Raw genomic sequence first — 27,035 nt, forward strand, 5'->3', positions numbered from 1 at the left:
GAACACTGGGGGGGCAACCAAGCACCCAGCCTTCGGGGAGGAAAGTACTTGATTCTTAGAAAGAGAGCAGCCCCATTCCCTCTCCTCCTTGGAGCAGACATAGTCTTTGATAATTATTATTTAAAAAAGCAGTGCCTTTTTTAGAAAAGGTCACAGATCTCTCTCCTTGAAAATAACAGACAGGATCTGCTTATCGCAGTCTACTGTGCAATCCAGAGTGGAAAGCACTGAAATTTGTTTTCCCACTACTGCAAGTACTTACCTAGAGCAACACAGGGCAAATGGTTTGATGTCTCTGCATGATGTGAAGTCATTATCTTTAATACACAGGTAAAATATTAATATATGGTGAGGTAAAAAGTTCATTTCCAAGAAGAAACTTTAGGAAATACAACTGATTAACACACTTTGCATACCTAAAGGAGCAATGTATGAAACGGAATACACCATAGAAGGCAACAGAATTACAAATCGTTTTTCACAGTTTAGTCTTGGACAAGTGGCCCCGAACATTTGCTGCTTAAATAACCAAAGAAGGAGCAGCTAGGGAACGAGAAATGAATGTTGGAAACTTAGAGGGAAAAGTTTTGGTTTATAGATTATTTTTCTATAGCTTTATCATGCCAAAAATCATTTGAAGACATTTTACAGCAGATACTTCCACCCTTTTCCACCTCTACAGTTCAGAAATATCAAATGTCATCATTGCCACATCTCCTAGTTACACCATTCTCCCTATCTTTTGACATGCTGCAGGGACTGGTACTGATTCGTGGGCACCAATGCTAAAGCTGTGAGTTCTGCCAAGGCAAAGACATTTATGATTCATCCTGACTTGTGTAGTTTATCTGGAATAAAAGTGTCTCCCACAAACCACCTGAGTTGCTTGTTTTCAAAGAAGTCAAAGAAACTTAATGAGATCACTGTGAAAGACAGAATGAAAGTTGGAAAAAAGCCAATTGTAACATTACTAATATTGCAAGTACTCTAAACAAGAGAACCAAAACTTCCTTGAATGGTTTGCTTGCATGACACGCCTGTTTGTTAAATCAGAATAAATGGCAAGCATTTGTAAGAGAAAGAAAAAGGAAAGTGTCAGGAAGATAAGACAGCAGACTTCTTTCCTGCCTCGTTTCATTCAGCCATGACTAGTTCTGTTAAAGTGGGAGGGAGGAGGGGTTGGTTATCTCAAAACATCTCGTCTTCATCTAAATGTATCATTTGCCTAAACACAATATAGATCTTTGTTTATTTGATTTTATGTATATGGAAGCAAAACTAGATGAGAAAGATCAGACCCAGGGTACTTCTAACTTTGAAACTCACATCATTGCAATAAAAGCTGATATTAAGTACAATAACTGATCATATTGATAACTCAATTCAAGTCCTGAACTAATATAAAAGGACAGAAAAGGTGGAACTTCTTAAATTAGTAGCACCACAGTACAGTTCTTCAATGCCTTTAACATTTTTAACATTTCAGCATTTCTAGTGCTGAAATAAATACTTATTTTCTCCCTTCTCATGAATTAATAACATTTTAGATTGTTTTCAGTGACATCTGAAATATATTTTTGGCTTCAGAATGAACACCATCATAATTTTTCTGTTTTAAACACATTTTTTTCAAATTGTACTTAGTTTTTTGCCTGCTTGCTATTTTTGACAAAGACCCATTAAGATGGATATTTTTTCAAGTCTTAAACAAGTATAGGATATTGTATAGGATTATGGGGAGATTTCCAAAGAAAAACTGACTCTATTCTGTGTTCTGTAGCATACAGTGAATTTTAAAATGAAAGATCATGAGAAAGATGATAATGTGAGTGCCTGAAACAGTTTTCTCTGAATAAATTTGTAAATAAGAGCATTGATATACGTGATGGTCACATCTCCCACAATTCTTGTTATGTTGCTACAGATCTACAGTCACTCTGTGGGTCTGAATCAGTGCCAGCTTTCTCTTTGTATAACAGCAGAGATAGCACTGACCATTCAAATTTTAATGTTCTGATGATGTTAAACCTCAAAGAAAATGTTGACAAAGACATAGGTAAACACTGCAAAGTTCCTTTCCCAGCCTCACACTGGAATCGGAGCTTTTTATCCTCAGCTCCTGGAGCACGGGTTTACACGGTGCTTTGAGTCCTGCAGTCCTATAAAACCAGATCACCTCCTCCTTTCTCTATTTTTATGGCTCCACAGAAGCCTTGCTCTTCCCTTAAAAATTCCTCCTTCCAGGAGATACTGAGTTAATGGAAGTTAGTGAGTTAGCGATGGCATAAAGCGAATTGAGAAGACAACCATCCTTCATTTTCTGGCCTTCTCCTGTTTGTTCTAGTTGAGACCCTTGTGCTCCAGCCATCCCAGCACCTACAAAGTGTTTCAAGCACAGTCCAGGGGCTCACTCTTCTCAAGCTTTTATCTTCCATGGGTGTGACATGAGAGGGATTCATGAAGAGCCACAAAATGAAAGAAACCATAAAATGTGGCTTTTTCATAAGGCAGGATGAAGGAGCCGTGAAGAAAGGTAAGGTTTGCCATGCACTGAGCCCCATTTTGAGCCTACAGTGGAGACAAAATCATCACCAAGAAAAGGCTTCCATGGGCTTGTTATAATTAATAAGAATTTACCTAAGTGAAATTTGTTTTTCCTGAGAATAAATGACTCGCACTACTCTTGAAAACATACAAAAAGGATGAAGTTGGTACACTTGTGCAGAGGCACCTCATGTAAAAATCCAACCATTTATATGTGGTGTTGTCAGTTCATATAACACAGAGCTTCTAAGAGCTGATCTGCTCAACAGTGCATTTGACGGAACGGTGTTGATTATACACATGCAACATTTAAAAAAACCAAACAAAAACATACTGGACAATAGTCTCTCTGTGTCACTGTTCATTAACAATATTGCATTAGCAGATGGCTTCATGTGGCTTAGCATATAACATAGCAAATGGATATGACAGTCTTCAGGACAGAGGAAGCACAGCAAAAATACAGCGTATCACTTTCACAAACACAGGATTTTCAAAACTCTGGTAATATTATAACAATAAGAATGAAGCTTCATATGTAATTAAATACAAATAACTGGACTTCAGTATTTACTGTACAATAATTCCTGATAGTGCTTTGCAGAACCAAATTAATTTACAATATTTTGTAAAGAGCAAACACCATTTCACTCAAAGCTAGACGCCTGAATGAAAAGAGAGAAAACAGTGATACTACTTCAAGGTAAATACTGTAGTATCCAATGGCAAGATTTAAGTGGCTTACAACCATTACAATTCATAAAATTCTTATTTTGGCCAAGTTTATTTTTTCAATTACAGTATCGAAGTGAAGAGGCCAGTATTTTAAGAAGGAAGAAATGGCAGCTGTTTCCCGTAGATTGATTGTTTAGGTGCCTAAACATGGATTTGCAGAGCAGCCTTAGGCAGACTTTCATGACAAGATCAGTCAGTACTTTCATTTTGTTTATACACAAGCAGCAGGATCCAGTATAAAATAATTACTTTACAGTTATGCTTTTAAACAACAGCCTTCAACCTTTTTTATATTCCAATCACCTTTCATACCCAAATCTGCTTTTGACAGTAGTTGGGAATTAACTGATGCCATTTAACAGTAGGACTAATCGTAATATAATAGCACCATGGATGGCCTCTGACACCTGTTTGATCCTCCTGCAGCTTTTGACTACTAGAGGGAATAGCCCCAAACTTAAGATACTTGAAAAACAAGATAAATAACAACTTTCATCCTAACTCTGTCCATTTTTATTACTTCTTCAATTTATCACATACTTCATCTATTAACTTCCACAAATTGGTAATGAGGAGTTTCATAATGACTCCTCATGTAGGGCATTGAGATACCACGGGCATACATGCCACCATGTGTAATAGTGTGTTAATATACTGAGGTCAGCAGGAAGGAAGTAATAAAGCAGTCAAAATAGAGAAGCTTTCAATCTGAGGCATTAGGCAACCAGTTTTATCAAGTCTCCATTTCGTGGATAAGTAATGCTCTGGAATTGCAACCACTCCGAGGAGGTAAGAGAGGAGGATGTGCCAGTAATATCAGCATGGCAACAGCACCAGAGCTACTGACCCAGAAAGAAAGTGCTCCCCTGGGGAGATTTCTTCCAGTCACTTCACACAGTCCTCCACATATCGAACACAAAAAGCAACAAAGCAGCAACCAATCAGTGCCACCGTAGATGCCGAAATCACAGTGACCGCACTGCCAGCAACACTAACCAAGAGCCCCAGGCCCATGCCAAGAATGATCTGAGCCAGCTGGACCACACAGGTGAGAGCAGCACAGTCAATACCCTTCCCCGGCTTGTACTCTCCAGCTTGTTCTCCATCCTGCAGCTTCAGGCTCTGCAAATAAACACAAAACAAAACCCAGTGAAATGAGACAGGGCTGGTAACTTGCAGCTCTCAGCCAATGTACTGTCACAAACCCCAGATGCAGTAAGACAGGCCAATAGCTCTCTGCTTCCTTTCTGTTTTTTCTGCCTGTCCCAGAAAGGTTAAAGAATTCAAACAGAGATTTTACAAGTGATAATGAGTTTTCCAAGCTCCCCCCAAATTGTCCTGTTTCTCTCACCTGCAATTTTTCCCTTTAACCCTTCTCTCAAGGAAAGAATTGAAACTTGATCAGAAAAATTAGCCGTTTCCTTGAAGTTCAGGTCTATTTGAGCTCTGGCAAACTGATATTTCATAGCACAGGACACCCCGTCACGGATAATTTAGCTCCAACTCTCATGGTTGAAGGAGAGCCTCAAAGGGATGTTAAGATGAGTCATACTATGTCCCACACACATACAGATCATAATTCATTGTAATGGAGCACTGTGCTCTGAAGTTATGCCTCAAAGCACATAAAGGAGTTCAGTACTAAAATCTAAATGTAATGCTTCTATTGCTGGGGGAAAAAACAATCTGAAAAAAAATGTCCAGACTAGGATTCTTCTACATTACAGAAGACCATTATCAACTACTGATTATCTGTATATCTGCTATGATATACATAGCAGAGCAAAAGGCTTTATTTATTATATACAAGCATCTCATATATAAGCACCCTGTGAGGGTGGTTGAACACTGGAACAGGTTGACCAGAGGGGTTGTGGAGTCTCCATCCTTGGAAATATTCAAACTGGACTGGACATGACCCTGGGCAACCTGCTCTAGGTGGCCCTACTGGAGCAGGGGGGTTGGACTAGATGATCTCTGGAGGTCCCTTCCAACTTCAGCTGTTCTGTAATTCCCTCCAGGAAGGAACTATTCTGTTTTGTTGGGAAACTATGTGATAGTTTACATATTTGTTGTTCTTCTTGCATAGGCTGTTGAATGGAGAAGGTTGCATTGTAACAGACAAGGGGTTTCCATGCTGTATGCTAGCAGCGCTGCTGTCTTCTGGTATCTAAATCTCGCGGCCATTAAGATGCTTTTTACTTTTCACAAGAACTACTATATTGCCTTTGAGCTGTTACCACACAAAACTCAAAAGTACTGGAGACAAACAGTCTCCTCCTAATCCAGTAGACAAAACTGAATTTGGATCTTAGGGAACAGCAGCACAGAACAGGAGTTAAAAGGGCAGCATTTTAAAAACCAGCACATGATTTTGGTAGAATGCTGTCCTGGTTTCGGCTGGGATAGAGTAAATTTTCTTCCTAGTAGCTGGTACAGTGCTGTGTTTTGGATTTAGGATGAGAATAATGTTGATAACACACTGATGTTTTAGTTGTTGCTAAGTAGCGCTTACACTAGTCAAGGACTTTTCAGCTTCCCGTGCTCTACCGACTGAGAAGGCTGGAGGTGCACAAGAAGCCAGGAGGGGGCACAGCCAGGACAGCTGCCCCAAACTGGCCAAAGGGATATTCCATACCATGTGACGTCATGCTCAGTATATAAAGCTGGGGGGAGTTGGCCGGGGGGGCCGCTGCTCGGGGAATGGCTGGGCATTGGTCGGCAGGTGGTGAGCAATTGCATTGTGCATCACTTATTTTGTATATTCTTTTATCATCATTATTATTATTATTATTATCATTATTATTTTCCCTTCCTTTTCTGTCCTATTAAACTGTCTTTATCTCAACCCACGAATTGTACTCTTTTTTTTTTTCTGATTCTCTCCTCCATCCCACTGGTGGGGGGTGGAGTGAGTGAACGGCTGTGTGGTGTTTAGCTGCCTGCTGGGTTAAACCACAACACTCCTTTTTGGCGCCCAATGTGGGGCATGAAGGGTTGAGATAACGACAGATCTGACCAGAGTGTATTAAGGCAAATTTGTTATAAGCATTCATCATATTGTTTTAACAGTCACCGGTCACAATGTTGATTAATTGACTCTCAAAGTTGTCGTGCTTGCTCTCAAAGTTGTGTTATGTAACACCTTACTTGCTGTATATGTTCCCTGTTGTGCTGTCTATCACCTCTGGGAGCTGGATCAAGGATATAATTTTGCTGCACTGTGTAACACTACTGGTTTATGATGTGATAAAATTTTTGGTCGTGAGACTAATTTTTGTTTTTGTACTTCTGCATTTGTACTCAGCACTGTCGTCATCTCCATACCTCGGGAGCCACTTTTTGGAAACTATTAATAATGACACCTTTTACCTTTTCTCCTTGGGGAACCAATCTATGGGGGAGATGGCGGGGACACTTTCCTCCACTCCTTCATCTTCCCTTTCTCCTTCAGGAAGAGAGACTTTCTTCGTATTGCCGGAGTTGGTCAGCCAATTCATCCACCGTTTGTTCCTCTCCATCTTTCCAGGTCATCACTGCCAATGAGCTGGCATATGATGATGGTACGCTCCGTACAAACTTCCGCCACATGGGTCGCATGCACTTGACTGCATCTGGATCTTTGGATAGCTGCTCGTTGTCCAGGTCATCATAAATCACCTCCAGCACAGCTAATTCTCTCAGAAACTGAATACCCTTCTCCATGGTGGTCCACTTGCCTGGGCGACATATGACATCTTCCTTGAAGGCATACCTTTCCTTCACGCTTGACAAGAGTCGCCTCCAAAGGCTGAGGACTCGTGTCCCTTTTCCAATTGCTTTGTCAATGCCCCCTTCCCTAGAAAGGGATCCCAGCTGCTTGGCTTCCTTACCCTCTAATTCCAGGCTACTGGCCCCATTCTCCCAGCATCGGAGCAGCCAGGTGACAATATGCTCGCCTGGACGATGGCTGAAATCTTTTCGTATATCTCGCAGCTCACTCAGGGATAGGGATCGGGTGGTCACTGCCTCGTTTATGAGTTCTTCCTCTTCTTCCTCCCCGATCAGCAGCCGGCTGTCCTCCTCCTGTTCTCGTGATAGCCCTACTCCAGGGTAGTCTGCCTCGTCCACTTCTTCCTCCGGCTCCCTCTTAGAAGAAGCTTCTTCCGCCCTTACTAAACGAGCCGACTTCCGCTTCCAAGATTTCTTCTTGTGTACAAGGGCGACTGATACTGGCACAGGTTGGTTCTTTGGTTCAGCCGCAGTGCCTGTTGCCGGGGTTAGACTGGCCGCAGGGCCTGTCACCAGGGTTGAAGTAGCCGCAGTGCCTGTCACTGGGTTTGGAGTAGCTGCAGTGCCTGTTTTGTTGTCAGGTCCAGAGACCTTCTCTTCCCTTTGAGGGTACTGAATGGTGTTGAACAGGGCTCGGTAGGCATGGGCCAGGCCCCAGCACGTTGCAGTGATCTGTGTCTCTCTGGAGTTGCCAGGGTGACAGCATACTTTGTCCAAATATTCTACTAACTTTTCAGGATTCTGCACTTGCTCAGGGGTGAAGTTCCAAAACACTGGGGGTGCCCATTGGCCTAGGTGCTTGCCCATCTTATCCCACACACCCTGCCACTCATAACCATTCAGCCTTGGGGCAGATCTCTGGATGATATTCTTAAATTGCTTATTAACTTTAGACAAAACCGAAACAATATTCCCAAGAGATACCAATAGAAGTATCTGAACTACCCAGGGATGTTCAAGATACTGAAAAGTTACTGTAATGAAGGAGGAAACATCATAGAAGAAGGTAGCGACGCTGCCATTCTGTATTTCCTCCGTAAAAAACCTCTCAGAGGACGAACTGTAATTGCTAATTGTCTCCATGAAGTGGTACCCGAAGTACAGTAATGGCTTCAGTACAAAGCTCAAATACCAGATTAAGCTCAAGGCCAGTGTGTTAATAACAAACCTCCCAGGCAAAACATCACTAATCACTGCAGACCACAGCAAACTGCAAAACCCAACACCAATCTTTAACATGTACAGCAAAAAAAAGAGCATGATGCAGATCAGATAAACTAATATCGAGAACAGATGAATCAATATTGTGACCTGTAACTGTTAACAGATATAAATTAATCTGTTATTATCTCAAACCCTTCGAGCCCCACGTTGGGCGCCAAAAAGGACTGTTGTGGTTTAACCTCAGTCGGCAACTGAGCACCACACAGCTGCTCGCTCACTCTCCCCTCGCCTGGTAGGATGGTGGAGAGAATCGGAAGAGTAAAAATGAGAAAACTCGTGGGTTGAGATAAGAACAGTTTAATAATTGAAATAAATTAAAATAGTAATAATAATAATAATAATAATAGAAGAATATACAAAGCAAGTGATGCATGATGCAATTGCTCACCACCCACTGAGATAAAGACAGTTTAATAGGTAAAGCAAAAGCCGTGCACAAAAGTAAAGCAAAACAAGGAATTCATTCACTACTTCCCATTGGCAGGCAGGTGTTCAGCCATCTCCAGGAAAGCAGGGCTCCATCACCGATAACGGTCACTTGGGAAGACAAAACACCATAACTCTGAACGTCCCCCCCTTCCTTCTTCTTCCCCCAGCTTTACATGCTGCCAAGTAGCTCACTGTGTGCAAAGAGCTGCAGAGCCTGAGGCCAGAGAGGCTGCAGTGCAGGTGAACGGCCTTGTGCCGACAGTGCCCATGCACCAGGATAAGGCCAGCTGCATCCAAGCAACATCAGCATTACTTTAGTTAGGAAACCTGCCCATGTTGGATTGGCTCTGAAGCCGAAGCAGAGAATGGATGTGTTTGGAGCAGCTCCGAGAGCTTCATTTGAAACAGTTAAATAGACACAAATAACCTTACAAATACTAAAAGTTTTTCCCCCAGCAGACTCTGCCTCAGAACAAGGGCCTGAGATCAATTAGCTGTTTTACAAAACTCTTGTTCAGCCATCCAGATACAACTGGCTCTGCCACCACTGCCATTTCTTTAGGTTTATAACACTCATTTCTTTTTGGTGGAGGAGATGCTACGAGGACAGAGAAGTGAGAGGATTTTACGCTTCTACCTGTCCCATGAAATCCGTGAAGAAGAGCATGTTGGATAGGAAAGCCATCCATCAGAAGAGGTGGCTCACACACTGTCCTGGTTTTGGCAGGGATAGAGTTAATTTCTTTTCTAGTAGCTGGTACAGTGTTTTGGATTTAGGATGAGAACAAAGTTGATAACACACCGATGTTTTAGTTGTTGCTAGGTAATGCTTACACTAGCCAAGGACTTTTCAGCTTCCCATGTTCTACCGACTGAGAAGGCTGAAGGTGCACAAGAAGCTGGGAGGGGGCACAGCCAAACTGGCCAAAGGGACATTCCATACCATGTGACGTCATGCTCAGTACATAAACTGGGGAAAGCTGGCCGGGGGGGCCGCTGCTCAGGGACTGGCTGGGCATCGGTCGGCGGGTGGTGAGCAATTGTACTGTGCATCACTTGCTTTGTGTATTATTATTATTATTATCATATTATTATTATTATCATTTTATTTCAATTATTAAACTGTTTTTATCTCAACCCACGAGTTTTTCTAACTTGTGCTCTTCCAATTCTCTCCCCCATCCCACCGGGTGGAGGGGGAGTGAGCGAGCGGCTGCGTGGTGCTTAGTTGCCGACTGAAGTTAAACCACGACAGTCCTTTTTGGCGCCCAACGTGGGGCTCGAAGGGTTTGAGATAATAACAGGTTAACCGGAGTGTATTAAAGAACTTATATCTGTTAGTAGTTGTGGGTCACAATGTTGGTTTCTCTGTTCTCGATATTGATTTGTATAATCTGCATCGCGCTCTTTTTCCTGCTGTACATGTTAAAGATTGGTGTTGGGTTTTGCAGTTTGCTGTGGTCTGCAGTGAATAGTAATGTCTCGCTTGTGAGGTTTGTTTTTAGAACATTGACCTTGACGTTAGTGTGGTATGTAAACTTCGCAATGAAGCCATTACTGTACCACGGAGACCATTTCGTGGAGACAACTAGCAATTGCAGTAACTTTTCTGAGAGATTTTTTTACGGAGGAAATACAGGATGGCAGGGTCACTACCTTCTTCTATAATGTTTCCTCCTTCATTACAGTAATTTTTCAGTATTTTGAACATCCTTGGGCAGTTAAGATACTTCTATTAATACTTCTTGGGAATATTGTTTCGGTTTTGTCTAAAGTTGGTAAGCAATTTAAGAATATCATCCAGAGATCTGCCCCAAGGCTGAATAATTATGAGTGGCAGGGTGTGTGGGATAGCATGGGCAAGTACCTAGGCCAATGGGCACCCCCAGTGTTTTGGAACTTCACCCCTGAGCAAGTGCAGAATCCTGAAAAGTTAGTAGAATATTTGGAAAAAGTATGCTGTCACCCTGGCAACTCCAGAGAGATGCAGCTCATTGCAACGTGCTGGGGCCTGGCCCATGCCTACCGAGCCCTGTTCAACACCATTCAGTGCCCTCAAAGGGAAGGGAAGGTCTCTGGCTCTGACAGTAAAACGACACGCACTGCGGCCACTCAGACCCGGGCAACGCGCCCTGCGGCCACTCCGACCCCAGCGACAGGCCGTGCAGCCACTCAGACGCCGGCAACAGGCCCTGTGGCCACTCAAATCCGGGCAACACGCACTACGGCCACTCCAACCCCGGCGACATGCACTGCGGCCACTCCAATCCCGGCGACATGCACTGCAGCCACTCAGACCCCGGCGACATGCACTGCGGCCACTCAGACCCCAGCGACATGCACTGCGGCCACTCCAATCCCGGCGACATGCACTGCAGCCACTCAGACCCCGGCGACATGCACTGCGGCCACTCAGACCCCAGCGACATGCACTGAGGCCACTCAGACCCCGGCGACATGCACTGCGGTCACTCAGACCCCGGCAACAGGCCCTGTGGCTGAACCAAAGAACCAGCCTGTGCCGGTATCAGTCGCCCCTGTACACAAGAAGAAGTTTTGGAAGCGGAAGTCGGCTCGTTTAGTAAGGGAGGAAGAAGCTTCTTCTAAAAGGGAACCGGAGGAAGAACTGTACGAGTACCCTGGAGAAGGGCCATCACGAGAACGGGAGGAGGAGAGCCGGCCGCTGATTGGGGAGGAGGAAGAGGAAGAACTCATAAACGAGGCAGTGACCACCCGATCTCTATCCCTGAGTGAGCTGCGAGATATACGAAAAGATTTCAGCCATCGTCCAGGTGAGCATATTGTCACCTGGCTGCTCCGATGCTGGGATAATGGGGCCAGTAGCCTGGAATTAGAGGGTAGGGAAGCCAAGTAGCTGGGATCCCTTTCTAGGGAAGGGGGCATTGATAAAGCAATTGGAAAAGGGACACGTATCCTCAGCCTTTGGAGGCGACTCTTGTCAAGCGTGAAGGAAAGGTATCCCTTTAAGGAAGATGTCATATGTCGCCCAAGCAAGTGGACCACCATGGAGAAGGGTATCCAGTTTCTGAGAGAATTAGCTGTGCTGGAGGTGATTTATGATGACCTGAACAATAAACAACTATCCAAAGATCCAGACGAAGTCAAGTGCACACGACCCATGTGGCGGAAGTTTATAAGGAGCTCACCATCGTCATACGCCAATTCATTGGCAGTGATAACCTGGAAAGATGGAGAGGAACAAACAGTGGATGAATTGGCTAGTCAACTCCGGCAATACGAGGAAAGTCTTTCTTCCTCCATCGTCTCGGCTGTGGAGAAACTGTCCGAAAAACTGTCCCGGGAGATCCAGCAACTCAGAGAGGATAGGTCCTACTCCTCACCTGTACGGACCAGTATCTCGGCTATTAGAAGTAAACGTTCTTTTCCTCAAGAGAGAGAAAATAAAGGGTACACACCACGGGGCACCCTATGGTTTTACCTGCGTGACCACGGAGAGGACATGAGGAAGTGGGATGGGAAACCTACCGCAGCCCTAGGGGCACGGGTACGCGAATTGCAAGGGAAAACAATCACAGAAAGAGGTTCTTCCAGGAAAATTGCTGCTCCAGTTTCCAGCGGGCAGTTCCCCAGAGAGAGTAGAAGGGCTGATCTTACTCTTGATCTTAATGAAGAAACTTCTGACCCGTACGTACAAGAAATGAGAAATGAGTACTGTGATGAGGACTAAAGGGGCCCTGCCTCCAGCCAGGGGGAGGAAAGGGACAACCGGGTTTACTGGACTGTGTGGATTCGGTGGCCTGGCACGTCAGACCCACAGAAGTATAAGGCTCTGGTAGACACCGGTGCACAGTGTACCCTAATGCCATCAAGCTATATAGGGGCAGAACCCATCTGTATTTCTGGGGTGACAGGGGGATCCCAACAGCTAACTGTATTGGAAGCCGAAGTGAGTTTAACTGGAACGGGTGGCAGAAGCACCCCATTGTGACTGGCCCAGATGCTCCGTGCATCCTTGGCATAGACTACCTCAGGAGAGGGTATTTCAAGGACCCAAAAGGGTACCGGTGGGCTTTTGGTATAGCTGCCTTGGAGATGGAGGAAATTAAACAGCTGTCCACCTTGCCTGGTCTTTCGGAGGACCCCTCTGTTGTGGGGTTGCTGAAGGTCGAAGACCAACAGGTGCCAAATGCTACCACCACGGTGCACCGGCGGCAATATCGCACCAACCGAGACTCCTTGATTCCCATCCATAAGCTGATTCGTCGACTGGAGAGCCAAGGAGTGATCAGCAAGACTCATTCACCCTTTAACAGTCCCATATGGCCAGTGCGGAAGTCTAATGGAGAGTGGAGACTGACAGTAGACTATCGTGGCTTAAATGAAGTCACGCCACCGCTGAGTGCTGCTGTGCCGGACATGCTAGAACTTCAATACGAACTGGAGTCAAAGGCAGCCAAGTGGTATGCCACAGTTGATATTGCTAATGCGTTTTTCTCAATCCCTTTGGCAGCGGAGTGCAGGCCACAGTTTGCTTTCACTTGGAGGGGTGTTCAGTACACCTGGAACCGACTGCCCCAGGGGTGGAAACACAGCCCTACCATTTGCCATGGACTGATCCAGACTGCACTAGAACAGGGTGGAGCTCCAGAACACCTGCAATACATTGATGATATCATCCTGTGGGGCAACACAGCAGGAGAAGTTTTTGAAAAAGGGAAGGAAATAGTCCAAATCCTGCTGAAGGCCGGTTTTGCCATAAAACAAATAAGGTCAAGGGACCTGCACAGGAGATCCAGTTTTTAGGAATAAAATGGCAAGATGGACGTCGTCAGATCCCAATGGATGTGATCAACAAAATAACAGCCATGTCTCCACCAACTAGCAAAAAGGAAACACAAGCTTTCTTAGGCGTCGTGGGTTTTTGGAGAATGCACATTCCAAATTACAGTCTGATTGTAAACCCTCTCTATCAAGTGACCCGGAAGAAGAACGATTTCAAATGGGGCCCTGAGCAACGACAAGCTTTTGAACAAATTAAAGAGGAGATAGTTCATGCAGTAGCCCTGGGGCCAGTCCGGGCAGGGCAAGAGGTAAAAAATGTGCTCTATACCGCAGCCGGGGAGAATGGCCCTACCTGGAGCCTCTGGCAGAAAGCACCAGGGGAGACTCGAGGTCGACCCCTAGGGTTTTGGAGTCGGGGATACAGAGGATCCGAGGCCCGCTATACTCCAACTGAAAAAGAGATATTGGCAGCATATGAAGGGGTTCGAGCTGCTTCGGAAGTGATCGGCACTGAAGCACAGCTCCTCCTGGCACCCCGACTGCCGGTGCTGGGCTGGATGTTCAGAGGGAGGGTCCCCTGTACACATCATGCAACTGATGCTACATGGAGTAAGTGGGTCGCACTGATCACACAACGGGCTCGAATAGGAAACCCCAGTCGCCCAGGGATCCTGGAAGTGATCAGGGATTGGCCAGAGGGCAAAGATTTTGGAATATCGCCAGAGGAGGAGGTGATGCATGCTGAGGAGGCCCCAATGTATAATGAACTCCCAGAAAATGAGAAGCAATATGCCCTGTTCACTGATGGGTCCTGTCGTCTTGTGGGAAAACATCGGAGGTGGAAAGCTGCTGTATGGAGTCCTATGCGACAAGTTGTAGAAACTGCTGAAGGAGAAGGTGAATCGAGCCAATTTGCAGAAGTAAAGGCCATCCAGCTGGCTTTAGACATTGCTGACCGAGAAAAGTGGCCAGTGCTCTATCTCTATACTGACTCATGGATGGTGGCAAATGCCCTGTGGGGGTGGTTGCAGCAATGGAAGCAGAGCAACTGGCAGCGCAGAGGCAAACCCATCTGGGCTGCCGCATTGTGGCAAGATATTGCTGCCCGGGTGGAGAACCTGGTTGTAAAAGTCCGTCACGTAGATGCTCACGTACCCAAGAGTCAGGCCACTGAAGAACATCAAAACAACCAGCAGGTGGATCAGGCTGCTAAGATTGAAGTGACTCAGGTGGATCTGGACTGGCAACATAAGGGTGAATTATTTCTAGCTCGGTGGGCCCATGACACCTCAGGCCACCAAGGAAGAGATGCAGCATACAGATGGGCTCGTGATCGAGGGGTGGACTTGACCATGGACACTATAGCCCAGGTTATCCATGAATGCGAAACATGCGCTGCAATCAAACAAGCCAAGCGGTTAAAGCCCCTCTGGTATGGAGGACGATGGTTGAAATATAAATGTGGGGAGGCCTGGCAGATCGATTATATCACAATCCCACAAACCCGCCAAGGCAAGCGCCACGTGCTTACAATGGTGGAGGCAACCACCGGATGGCTGGAAACATATCCCGTGCCCCATGCCACTGCCCGGAACACTATCCTGGGCCTTGAAAAGCAAGTCCTATGGCGACATGGCACCCCAGAAAGAATTGAGTTAGACAATGGGACTCATTTCCGAAACAACCTCATAGACACCTGGGCCAAAGAGCATGGCATTGAGTGGGTGTATCACATCCCCTATCATGCACCAGCCTCTGGGAAAATGGAACGATACAATGGACTGTTAAAACTACACTGAGAGCAATGGGTGGCGGGACGTTCAAACATTGGGATACGCATTTAGCAAAGGCCACCTGGTTAGTCAACACTAGGGGATCTGCCAATCGAGCAGGCCCTGCCCAGTCAGAACTTTTACGTACTGTAGATGGGAATAAAGTCCCTGTAGTGCACATAAAAAATATGCTGGGGAAGACAGTCTGGGTTATTCCTGCCTCGGGCAAAGGCAGACCCATCCGTGGGATTGCTTTTGCTCAAGGACCTGGGTGCACTTGGTGGATAATGCGGAAGGATGGGGAAGTCCGATGTGTACCTCAAGGGGATTTGATTTTGGGTGAGAATAGCCAATGACCTGAATTATGTGATGTTAAGTACTAATTATAGTTATAATAGTTATACTAATAATACACAGATATACTAATAATATTATATGCCATACTAATGTTATTACAATAAGAATCACCCAGACTAATGAAGAATAACTTCAGTGAAACCAAGCAAAGCACAGTGATGATGGTACCAGAACTGACTTCAACATGAAACAATCCAACACCACATACCATCTCCATTTTTCCTGCCCTGAAAGATTATTATGACAGATGGAGCCCGAAGTCATGGACTAAATGAATTCACCGAATATTTTAGAGTGATGGCCCACAGACGAAGGGAATGATATCTCTGTGTGTGTGTATATATATATATATATATATATATATATAAAGGGGTGGTGATTAATGAAAATGTACTGGAAAATATGAGACTTGAGCATGACGCAGATGGTATAGAATAAGGGGTGGATATTGTCCTGGTTTCGGCAGGGATAGAGTTAATTTCTTTTCTAGTAGCTGGTACAGTGTTTTGGATTTAGGATGAGAACAAAGTTGATAACGCACCGATGTTTTAGTTGTTGCTAGGTAATGCTTACACTAGCCAAGGACTTTTCAGCTTCCCATGTTCTACCGACTGAGAAGGCTGGAGGTGCACAAGAAGCTGGGAGGGGGCACAGCCAAACTGGCCAAAGGGACATTCCATACCATGTGACGTCATGCTCAGTACATAAACTGGGGAAAGCTGGCCGGGGGGGCCGCTGCTCGGGGACTGGCTGGGCATCGGTCGGCGGGTGGTGAGCAATTGTACTGTGCATCACTTGCTTTGTGTATTATTATTATTATTATCATATTATTATTATTATCATTTTATTTCAATTATTAAACTGTTTTTATCTCAACCCACGAGTTTTTCTAACTTGTGCTCTTCCAATTCTCTCCCCCATCCCACCGGGGGTCGGGGGGGAGTGATTGAGCGGCTGCGTGGTGCTTAGTTGCCGACTGAAGTTAAACCACGACACACACAGATAGCGATAGCGGGATGGCATGCTTAAAAGTGTCTTCAAGAGTGATTTAAGGGTCATCCGCCTTTGATCCTAAAAGCAAGTATTTAACAATAATATTGTATTATTGCCCTGAAGGCTAATAAAATAGCTGACAGCAAATGGAGAAGGCCTTAGCATCTTTTAATTGCTAAACTTCCAAAGATTTTTATTTGTTTTTGCTAGGAAGGGTTGATTTGGTACTGAACGTCCTTTTCTATTTGATTTGTAGAGCCATTGCCTAATAAAGTCATCTGAAAGATTCTCAGAGACTCTGGGAGAGCTGGGGTACATCAGCAAGGATGTAACATTTCTTGCTGTTACAATCAGCAGGATTATTATTTACTTGTAGAACCAAGTGAAAATTTTCTGCCAAAACAGATTCAGTGGAGTTTCCAAAAAAACCCACCAAACAACCAAAACCAGAAACAAAAATAATTTCTTTATGGAGACAATCAGCTTTCCATTGGAAATTTAAAGCTGACAGAAAAAATGAAACCCAAAATACTTCCTGATAATTAAAATGTAGCAGTTGTGGAATACTGCAGTTCTGAGACCTCATTCCCATTCCCTTCTATGTGCTAAGTTCCCTAGAAAACTTCACCTTTTCTGGTGTATCATTACCATGAGATTTCCACTATGTACTGTCTTCCTCCCCATGAAGCAGGGAGAGACTGTGATACATCACAGGAGATGCAGCAACACCCAAAATCCTAGCGCCCAGAGAATGCGAGCTCTAGCACCTGAACACCTCATCCAATGGGAGAAATAACTCATTTCAAAATAAAAACATTGGTACTGGTTAACAGATCTCACTGATGGGGAAAAACAAAATTTCTCACCACCTTCAATGCCCCACCTTATCTCCCTCGTCCTTGTCTGTGCCCTGTGCCCAAAAAATCTCTCAGTTTCTTTTCCAGTCACATTCATCAGATCACTTGTATCACTTGAATTTTTTTTTAGTACTGTAGGTGTGCTTGATGTCAGGCATTTGCAATATACAATTCTTACTGCTTTAAAGCTCCTGCATGGTTCTTTGCTTTTAAAGAAAACCAAAAATATTATTTTATCTGTGCATGATGATACACTTCCAATTTTCTCCAGTGATGTTTAGAGGCAACAACATTGGGAGAGATGGTAAGGGAAGCTGTATGGTCATGAAATGTGGAAGAACTGTAAAAGTTATGTTCATTACTGGAAAGCTGAATTTTGTCTTCAATTTGCTGTAGGCTAATGACATTTTTTCCTTCCTTCAGTGTTCTACTTACTTTTCACAATTCTGCTTTCCTTTGAACTAGGTTCTGCTGCAAGCTACTCTATGAATAATCACCACGTATAAAGTTGGAAAATACTTTGCTCCAGTGGGAGGTTTTTAATCCTCATAGGAATGCCAAAATTCAAGTTGCTGACTTTCATCTTGAACTGCATGTTATCCAAATCCCTTGGAATTTCTCTTGGCATCACTGTCTCTTTTAAACAGAGTAAGCTTTCTATTCTTCTACAGTTATAAAAAACAACAAAAAAAATCCCACATTGACTCATTAGTGTTATTTCAAGGATAATTACTATCGTTTGACTCGGCTTATATAATTTGTTCAACTATTCCACACGGTTCTTTAAAACAGCCTTTCCAAGCAAAGTATTAACATAAGGTCAGGGAACTACAAAGGACACTCATGTAATTACAAATGATAATTTGACATCTAGATAGAAATGCTTGCTTTCTATTTAGATATTTTAGAGAGTGGAAATGGAAACTGAAATGTCTAATGCACACATTCAATACACACCAACACACAAACCCCACGCTAATTTAAATGAAGTGCTGAAGTTTGGCTCTAAGTGGCTTATCCTTCAAAAGCGCACAATACCCAATCCTTTTCCCTATAAAATCACTACAAATCAAGGCCTAAGATGATTCATAAGGATACAGAGGAATCAATATGATTTAGGTTTTATGGCAGTAGATCCTGAGTAATTTGGCACCAAACTAAAGAACAAAAGACGAATCACTTTGAATGTCTGTTCATACTGTAACAGGTCAAATTTCATTAATAATCATGGAAGCTATTAGCATGTAAGAGCACAATCCTTAATTTAGAAGATATAGGGCCATGATGCCTGCAGCAAAAAAAGAGACACAGAAAAACAGGAAGCCAAACCATTTCTTCAAGGAAGCAATTACAGTAACGAATGAACTCAGAAAACATGTGCCACAAGAGACAGACCATTAAGGCAGTGAGTGTCTAGAATTTATACATGCCCAGGCACACCAAAGAAACATGAGACAGATCAAAGCACTGTGAACCTCTGACAAGCTGTCCAGCTAAAAATGTGGAAAGGAGGGCAACGGCACAAGCTGGCCTACAGTGGATGCCAGAGCTTTACCTTGGGTGTCAGATGTTACCGATTCAGTGGAATTAGTTCTTGCCAAGGTAGAGGCTACCCCAATCCATAGTCTGTTTCCCTTGCTTTCACTGCATTTGCTCTCTCTTCTTCATTTACCTTCTTTTCTTTAGAGCCCACATCGGCCAAGCAGTCAATGACACTCAGCATCTCTGACAATTTGGAGGATGCTCAGAGTGAACAGTGCTGGTAAAGGATGCTGGCTGCTCAAGTTGGCCTACGGTGGGGAAACAGGGACAGCATCACAGTGTGCTAGCCATATTTTCCCAACAAACTGTTGCTTTGCTGTCTGTCTCTCTCTGTGTTTGTCTGGCATTATCATCAGGCAGTGTTCATCTTTTATTCTACCTTTGTGTAGTATCTGGTGTAATAATATTCTTCTTTGTGTTAGGAATACCAAGTGCTATGATAATACAAACGATAAAAAGTAAAAAATAATAAATCCCTTTTATTTGTAGCTTAAACATGAGTTTAGGTTTCTAACTTATAACCATCTGCACATTCTCAGTATTTTTTACCTGATTTATCAAGATGTATCAGGGATAGACATACATAACACCAAGGGATCAGAAGTGAAATTAAAACAACAGGCAACTGTTTCATTACTTATTGTTATACTAGGAGCCAAACATATATATTAGCCTTTGCTTACCTAGGATACCATGAGAGTGCAGTGAGGATTCCTAGCACTAAAAGTCATCAATAAAACAGTAAAAATTATCTGTTCCTGTATTGGGTTTGCATCCAAGGTTTTGGTAGCGGGGGGGGGGGGGGGGGCTACAGGGGTGGCTTCTGTGAGAAGATGCCAGAAGCTTCCCCCATGTCCAATAGAGCCAATGCTAGCTGGCTCCAAGATGGACCTGCCGCTGGCCAAGGCTGAGCCAATCAGCAACGGTGGGAGCGCCTCTGTGATAACATATTTAAGAAGGGGAAAACACTGCTGCACAACAGCAGCCGGGAGAAAGGAGTGAGAATATGTGAGAGAAACAACCCTGCAGACACCAAGGTCAGCGAAGGAGGAGGGGGAGGAGGTGCTCCAGGCGCCAGAGCAGAGATTCCCCTGCAGCCCGTGGTGAAGACCATGGTGAGGCAGGTCGTCCCCCTGCAGCCCATGGAGGTCCACAGTGGAGCAGATATCCACCTGCAGCCTATGGAGGACCTCACACCGGAGCAGGTGGATGCGTCCCGAAGGAGGCTGTGACCCCATGGAGAGCCTGTGCTGGAGCAGGCTCCTGGCAGGACCTGTGGCCCCATGGAGAGGAGCCCACGCTGGAGCAGGTCTTCTGGCAGGACCTGTGACCCTGTGGGGGACCCATGCTTGAGCAGTCCGTTCCTGAGGGACTGCACCCCATGGAAGGGACCCACGCTGGAGCAGTTCGAGAAGAACTGCAGCCCGTGGGAAGGACTCATGTTGGAGAAGTTCATGGAGGACTGTTGCCCATGGGTGGGACCCCACGCTGGAGCAGGGGAAGAGTGTGAGGAGGAAGGAGCGGCAGAGACAACATGTGATGAACTGACTGCAACCTCCATTCCCCGTCCCCCTGTGCCGCTCAGGGGGAGGAGGTAGAGAATTTGGGAGTGAAGTTGAGCCCGGGAAGAATGGAGGGGTGGGGGGAAGATGTTTTAAGATTTGTTCTTATTTCTCATTACCCTACTCTGACTTTTGATTGGTAATAAATTAAATTAATTTCCCTGAGTCAAGTCTGTTTTGCCCATGATGGTAATTGCTGAGTGATCTCCCTGTCCTTATCTCAACCCACAAGCCTTTCATTATATTTTCCCTCCCCTGTCCAGCTGAGGACGGGGAGTGATAGAGCAGCTTGGTGGGCATCTGGCGGCCAGCCGAGGTCAACCCATCACAGTTCCTAAGACTGTTCTAGAAATGTGCTCTCCAGATATTTTTCAGGTAGATTCACCTTTTCCTAGTTACCTTAGATTAAAGCAAACTCTCGTAAAAATGCAGCAGAAACAAAATACCAGTGATGATTTGCAAGTACTCACTGTTCCCTCCCACCTAAAAGTTCTGTCAAAGATGCAGCTATACCATCACTTCAAAATAAAACTAAAACTCCGGAAGTGAGGTAGCATTGTTGTATAAGTAGCAATTTTAAACAAATCAGTACTGTCAAAAAATCCTCAATGAAATGTTGAGCAGCAGCATAAATGGAATGTTTATTAGACTAGGGAAACATACACTTCATATGTACTATGTATGTAAGTGTGTGGACTTCAATGGGAGTTACAGATTTATATCAAAGATTAATGGTCTGTAGTCCTTATCCACAATGTGATGTAAATTCCATCAGGACTAAAGGACAAAGTATACCCTCTTGACAAAATTCACATGAGGAGGATATCAAGAGACTGACACAGAGCAGAAACCTGAATCTGGTTCTCCCTCATCCCTGCCAATTGTTCAAATCATCAGGACTAGTCTGTCTCGTCCCTCTTGCTGGAAATACTCTACATATAACAAAAGAGAAAAGAAAGCAGGCTTTCTACTGACCCTGTATCCTGGTGGAGTATTCTTTTTCTGTGTGTGTGAAAGGGCTCCATTTCAAATAGTCAGCATTAGCTAATTAAAGGGCTGTTGATGGTCTCCAAGGATGGAACAATATGGATTACAAAATCATCTGTGCACTTACCTCTGTACGTGACGTAACAGCGCATTTCCCTGGTTTAGTTGCAGCCTTTATTTCAGTACATGTTGATTTTAAGTAACCATTCTTGATTTCCTCTGTGGAGGTATACTTATACAATTCAGTTACTTCCAACAAGAACTTTGTCTCTTCATTGTCATATCTGAGTGGGACTTCAGTAATACTGCGTAGATGTATGGTAAGGCAGATTAGGAAAACCAAGGCTGTGAAGAAGAAAATCACCTGGAATTCTGATGCCAAGGAATATCCTAGTACAGTTTGACCCCGATCCATAGCACCTGTCAGGTAACCCAGGGCTCCTCCCAAGCCTATGGGGAGGCGGGGGGGAAAGGAGAATAAAGATTTACTGGCATCGATAAAATAAATAAACAGTACACAATACCCTCAACATGTGATCCCCTCTAGAAATGAATGAATAATCACTCTTCAGATATTAGTACATGTGGTAAGAATCACAAGAAATTGGAACACTGAGCTAATCACATACATGAGCAGTTACCAAAACATCTCTTGAAACATCTCCTCAGCTCTGGTGGACAGAGCTCTCCAAAAAATGCCTGAACATGTAGCAACATGGACCTCCATTTCTTTTCCAGCAAATATTCTGTGTGATTCAGAAATGTTTCATTGAGGCTTTCTTTTCTCTGAAACAGTGAGTAATACAAAATAAAACTTTACTGAAATTTATGGTTTTTTTAAAACTTCACAGAACAAACAAACATAATTTTTTATTATATCGAGACTATCTATAGTTTAGACTTTGTAAAATGTATTTTATATAGCTGAATCTAAACAGAAATACTGTCTCCATGTAAAATTTTAAAAAAAGGAAATAAAACCAAAACCATTGCTTTGTAGTTATCAAAATCCAAGTACCTTACCACTCAGAAAACAAAAAGGATCAAATACAAATGTGTAATTGTTTTTACTGATTTTCTCAGAAAAGTTAGACTAAAACGTAAAATGAGAATGCTATCTTTTGTCTTGAAGTTAATAAAACCAGAGTTCAGTCTGATTTTTTTGCAATTTCTTCTTTTGTTGTTAGTGCACACAGTTTCAGAAGCACAAGAAAGTGCACACTATTACATACAGTACAGAGCTCTGGTAGGGGAAGCAGCTTTGTACAGTCCTACACCTTGTTAACCAGGTGGTTTGGCAGGACATGGGAGTCAAGCAGGATGGAAGCATTTGAAGGACTTGGAAGTATTTCTGCTCTTCTGCTTAGGAGAACTGAAGACAATGTATGGCAGAACCATTCTGTTTAACAAAAAGCAAGAGGTAACAGGACCTACATTTGCTTCACCTAAAAAACACGTGATTTTTATTTCATTCTGGGCTTTCTGTACTTTTTTCCCTCTTGGGTCTGATTGTGGCTCTCCTTCATTGTGTCCTACTGAATTTTACAGAGGACTGTATCCTTGCTTGTTCTCATGAAAAACAATTAAGCTGTTAATATCTTTTTGAAGAAAACCTACACCTTGCACAGCAGTGAATGTTTGATGTTTGAGGTCATTTTTGCATACTGTTTTGACAAAAAGTAATCATGATATTGGAATGTACAGACTGAGTGTTGCGTGTTGGATATGTGCACTCTTTCTTCTACTTGTCTCAGTGGTCATAAGTTTTGTAACTGCAAAGCTATCGAGTTTCATGTTCAAACCTTAAAATGCTGAAAACAAATTGGATAGCAAAATCTTGGAGATATGTAGTATAAAAAGAAGGAACTAAAAAGGAGAAACAAAATAAATCAATATCTAAAACAGAAGCAAGAAAAGAAATGGGAATGGAAGAGTGCTCTCTCTGTCTAATAGGGATAGAACAAGAAACAATAAATGTAAATTGTAGGGAATGGATATTAAGATTAGATTTTAGGGAAAACTGTCTAACAAGGCCAGTGATGTGCTGGAACAGACTGCCTTGGGAGTGCTGCAGAAGCTCTATCAAGGGAGGATTTCAAGAACAGGCTAGGTAATTACCCGTCAGGAAGGGTTAAGATACCGATGATCTTGCTATAGAGGGCACAAGGTGCTGGAGCAAATAATGCAGAGAAATCTGTTCCAGTCTTATTTGATGTGATTTGTCCCACATCCCTTTTCACAGCTCGGTACACAAATGAATTGGCTAAATCTGTAGCTCCAAATTTGGAAATCAAGCCTTTTTAGTATCATCCAAGGAAAAATTGTAACTAGAGTTCTGCTGAAGGCAGGAATATACATAGTGACTCACTGTTCTCTCTGGCCAAACAAGTGATTGTTAAAAATTTTATCTGTCAGTTTCTAATGGATAATACTGATTTCATTCCCATGTGGTTTTAAGGTTCCCTTATAATCTGTGTCCAGGTTCCTGGACACAGCTACTTTGTATGTCCAAAATCTGCCTGTTGTCAATACACCTCCCTCTCAACTAGAGTAACTGCCACTGAATCTACGTGCCTCTGCCCTTGGTTTGGCTCAGTAACCACAAAAATCTGCATCAATACAGATTGCATGACTTCTCATCTAGTCTGCTTTTTGCCTAGTCCTTCCACAGTGACTGCTCTCAGACATGGCTGGAAGCTCCTCCTGATTCACATTACAGATACATAGCCTTATGCATCTTCCCTGTGCATTTTCTCAACACAGGGCTCACATAGTACAGAAGGCTTTGCTCCTTCCTTCTGTAACTCAGCAACATTTCAAACATGTATAAATGCAATCAAACGAAGCAAGAGCCTGGACTGAACCCCTTGGTCTTTTGCAGAAGTTGTGAAGCTCTGAATTTTACACAGAACCCCTATTTCTATACAGGAAGGCAGCACATATTGGAGCACTGCTGAAGAATGGAAATCAGCGATGTCGCATGCTGAGTCAAAAATGTTATTTATTTTTATGTGCTATGGCAAGGAAACAAGTTACATCCCTTAATTTTTGCTTCACCAAAAACTTGAAAAAAATCAGAACAAGCTGAATAAACACTACTTCACTTTTTAAAAAATAATTAATTGCTCTTACTTAAACCATGGTTATGTTGCTGTAAATGTTTACGCCTGCAGCCTTCTGCAGCAGAATTCTTGTAGCAGCAATCACAAAGTTGCTGTTCTCTGGAGCAGTGAAAACCCAGCAACAAATACTTGTGACTGAAGCGTGGGATCAGATGATCAGTTCATTCAAGTTTAGAAATACAGTGAGAATAAAATCCATGCAATTGCCTTCCCCTCCCTCGAGAGGCAAGAAGGAAAAGAAGGGATCTGAGTACCTGTAAAGAGGGTGTGGTAATGCAGACCCTTCTCTTTATCCTGATGAGAGCAGACATCAAATAAATATGCTTTGATGGGGCCATCAATAAAATCAGCTGCAAAATCAAAAAGCACTACTCCCAGCATGGTAATGACTATTGCCCACATCCGCTGCTTGTCTCTCTCACCGATGAAAGCTACAAAAAGAAAAAAACCCTCATTCTGACAGCAACAGTGCCATGTTCTGCAAAACCACACTTTATCTTTCCTGATACCTCCAAATCTAAACAATGCTTAGTTATGCAAGAGAGAGCAGTGATACCAGAATCACAACAGAGAAGCAGGATAACTGAGTCTGTGTAGCGCTGAGCTGTGCTAGGTTGACTTACTGCCTTGAGTCAGCACAAGCTCAGGGTACTCCAAGTTCCACAATCAATAGCATCACTAGCCTTAATCTACTCCTTTGCACTTCCATGGCATGCTCTGGTAGCCTCACACACATGCATTTTGTAGTACTTTTTTGTTTTATTCTATTTGTCCCACCCTTCCATTGTTTTAGATAATCAAGAGTTAACTATAACATCTCTTTTTGGGCAAATGAATACAAGTATATACAACACCAATGATATCCAGGAAGAGAAAATAAACCAATCCATAAAAACACACACCTCCCCCCACTGCCAAGTCATAATGACAGTAACAACTTTCCACCAAGACTTTGAGAATTTACATCTCAAGCTGAAATATAACAGTATCTAGAGATGTCACTCCTATTTGATTTTGCACGTTCCAGGTGCAACACGGTTTCCAAGGAGTTGCTGATTTCTATTATTCACCAGCATAACACATTCCCAAGTCAAGCCAGCGCTGCAATAATTAAAGATACATATTTTGAATGCCAATCCATCTAAAATAGGGATTAATAAATATTCATTTTGGATGTGTATTACATCACATAAACAATATCAATCATTTAACTTAACAAGGTAGATTTTAGTTCTTAAAAGCTTCTCTGGGCCTAGGCAGTGCTTTACTTGTGTGAATTTATCAGGCAACCACACCAACATACAACATATGTAATCACATGCACAAATTACAGAACACCGTACAGGGTACGTAACATGCAGTGTTAGGATTGAACATATATAAAGATTGCAGTGTTCCTCAGCTCCTTCAATCCTGGTGGGATGGGGGAGAGAATTGGAAGAGTAGAAGTGAGAAAAACTCGTGGGTTGAGATAAAAACAGTTTAACAATTGAAATAAAATTATAATAGCAATAATAATAATAATGCAATAATAATAACAACAATAATAATAATAATAATACACAAAGCAAGTGATGCACAGTGCAATTGCTCACCACCCGCCGACCGATGCCCAGACAGTCCCCGAGCAGCGGCCCCCACCGGCCAGCTTTCCCCAGTTTATGTACTGAGCATGACGTCACATGGTATGGAATGTCCCTTTGGCCAGTTTGGCTGTGCCCCCTCCCAGCTTCTTGTGCACCTCCAGCCTTCTCAGTCGGTAGAGCATGGGAAGCTGAAAAGTCCTTGGCTAGTGTAAGCATTACCTAGCAACAACTAAAACATCAGTGTGTTATCAACTTTGTTCTCCTCCTAAATCCAAACCACAGCACTGTACCAGCTACTAGGAAGGAAATTAACTCTATCCCTGCCGAAACCAGTACAGATGCCCAGACCCAGAATGTAAGGTCACCTCCTGCCCCAGCTACAGGTGCAGTGATCACTGGCTGAACCTACCATCGGCTGCAGCATGAAGCCCAGGATAGGGTTGATGAGCCACACCAGGCTGTAGAGGTTCTTGGGCAGCCCTACACTGAGCAGCACCGGCGTGACAAAGGCAGCCTCCACAGCATAGCAGAACTCCCAGCCAAACATCGCCATGCTGTGCATGACCAGCCTTCCCACTGCTTGCTTCCTTGGCACCACTGCTCCAGTCCTCGTCACAGATTGCAGCACAGCCTCCTCCTTCCCTCTGGTGCTGTCCATGTCGGCCTTGGCCACCTCAGAAGGGGGTGGAAGAGCCCCGTGGAAACTCTCATTAAGGTCATCACTCTGGCTATGCGCAGCGCTCCAGCAAGTTGGTGCTGCCTGCTCTGGCTGACATGGAGCCCAGATCAT

General features: G+C 43.6%; 1 pseudogene; it reads right to left on the reverse strand.

The window, feature by feature from the left end:
- Window positions 1-4,164: 4,164 nt before the first annotated feature.
- LOC143172214 (membrane-associated transporter protein-like) lies at window positions 4,165-27,035 on the reverse strand (annotated as a pseudogene).

The sequence above is a fragment of the Aptenodytes patagonicus genome, chromosome W (genome assembly GCF_965638725.1).
Source record: "Aptenodytes patagonicus chromosome W, bAptPat1.pri.cur, whole genome shotgun sequence".
In the NCBI taxonomy this organism is placed as follows: domain Eukaryota; kingdom Metazoa; phylum Chordata; class Aves; order Sphenisciformes; family Spheniscidae; genus Aptenodytes; species Aptenodytes patagonicus.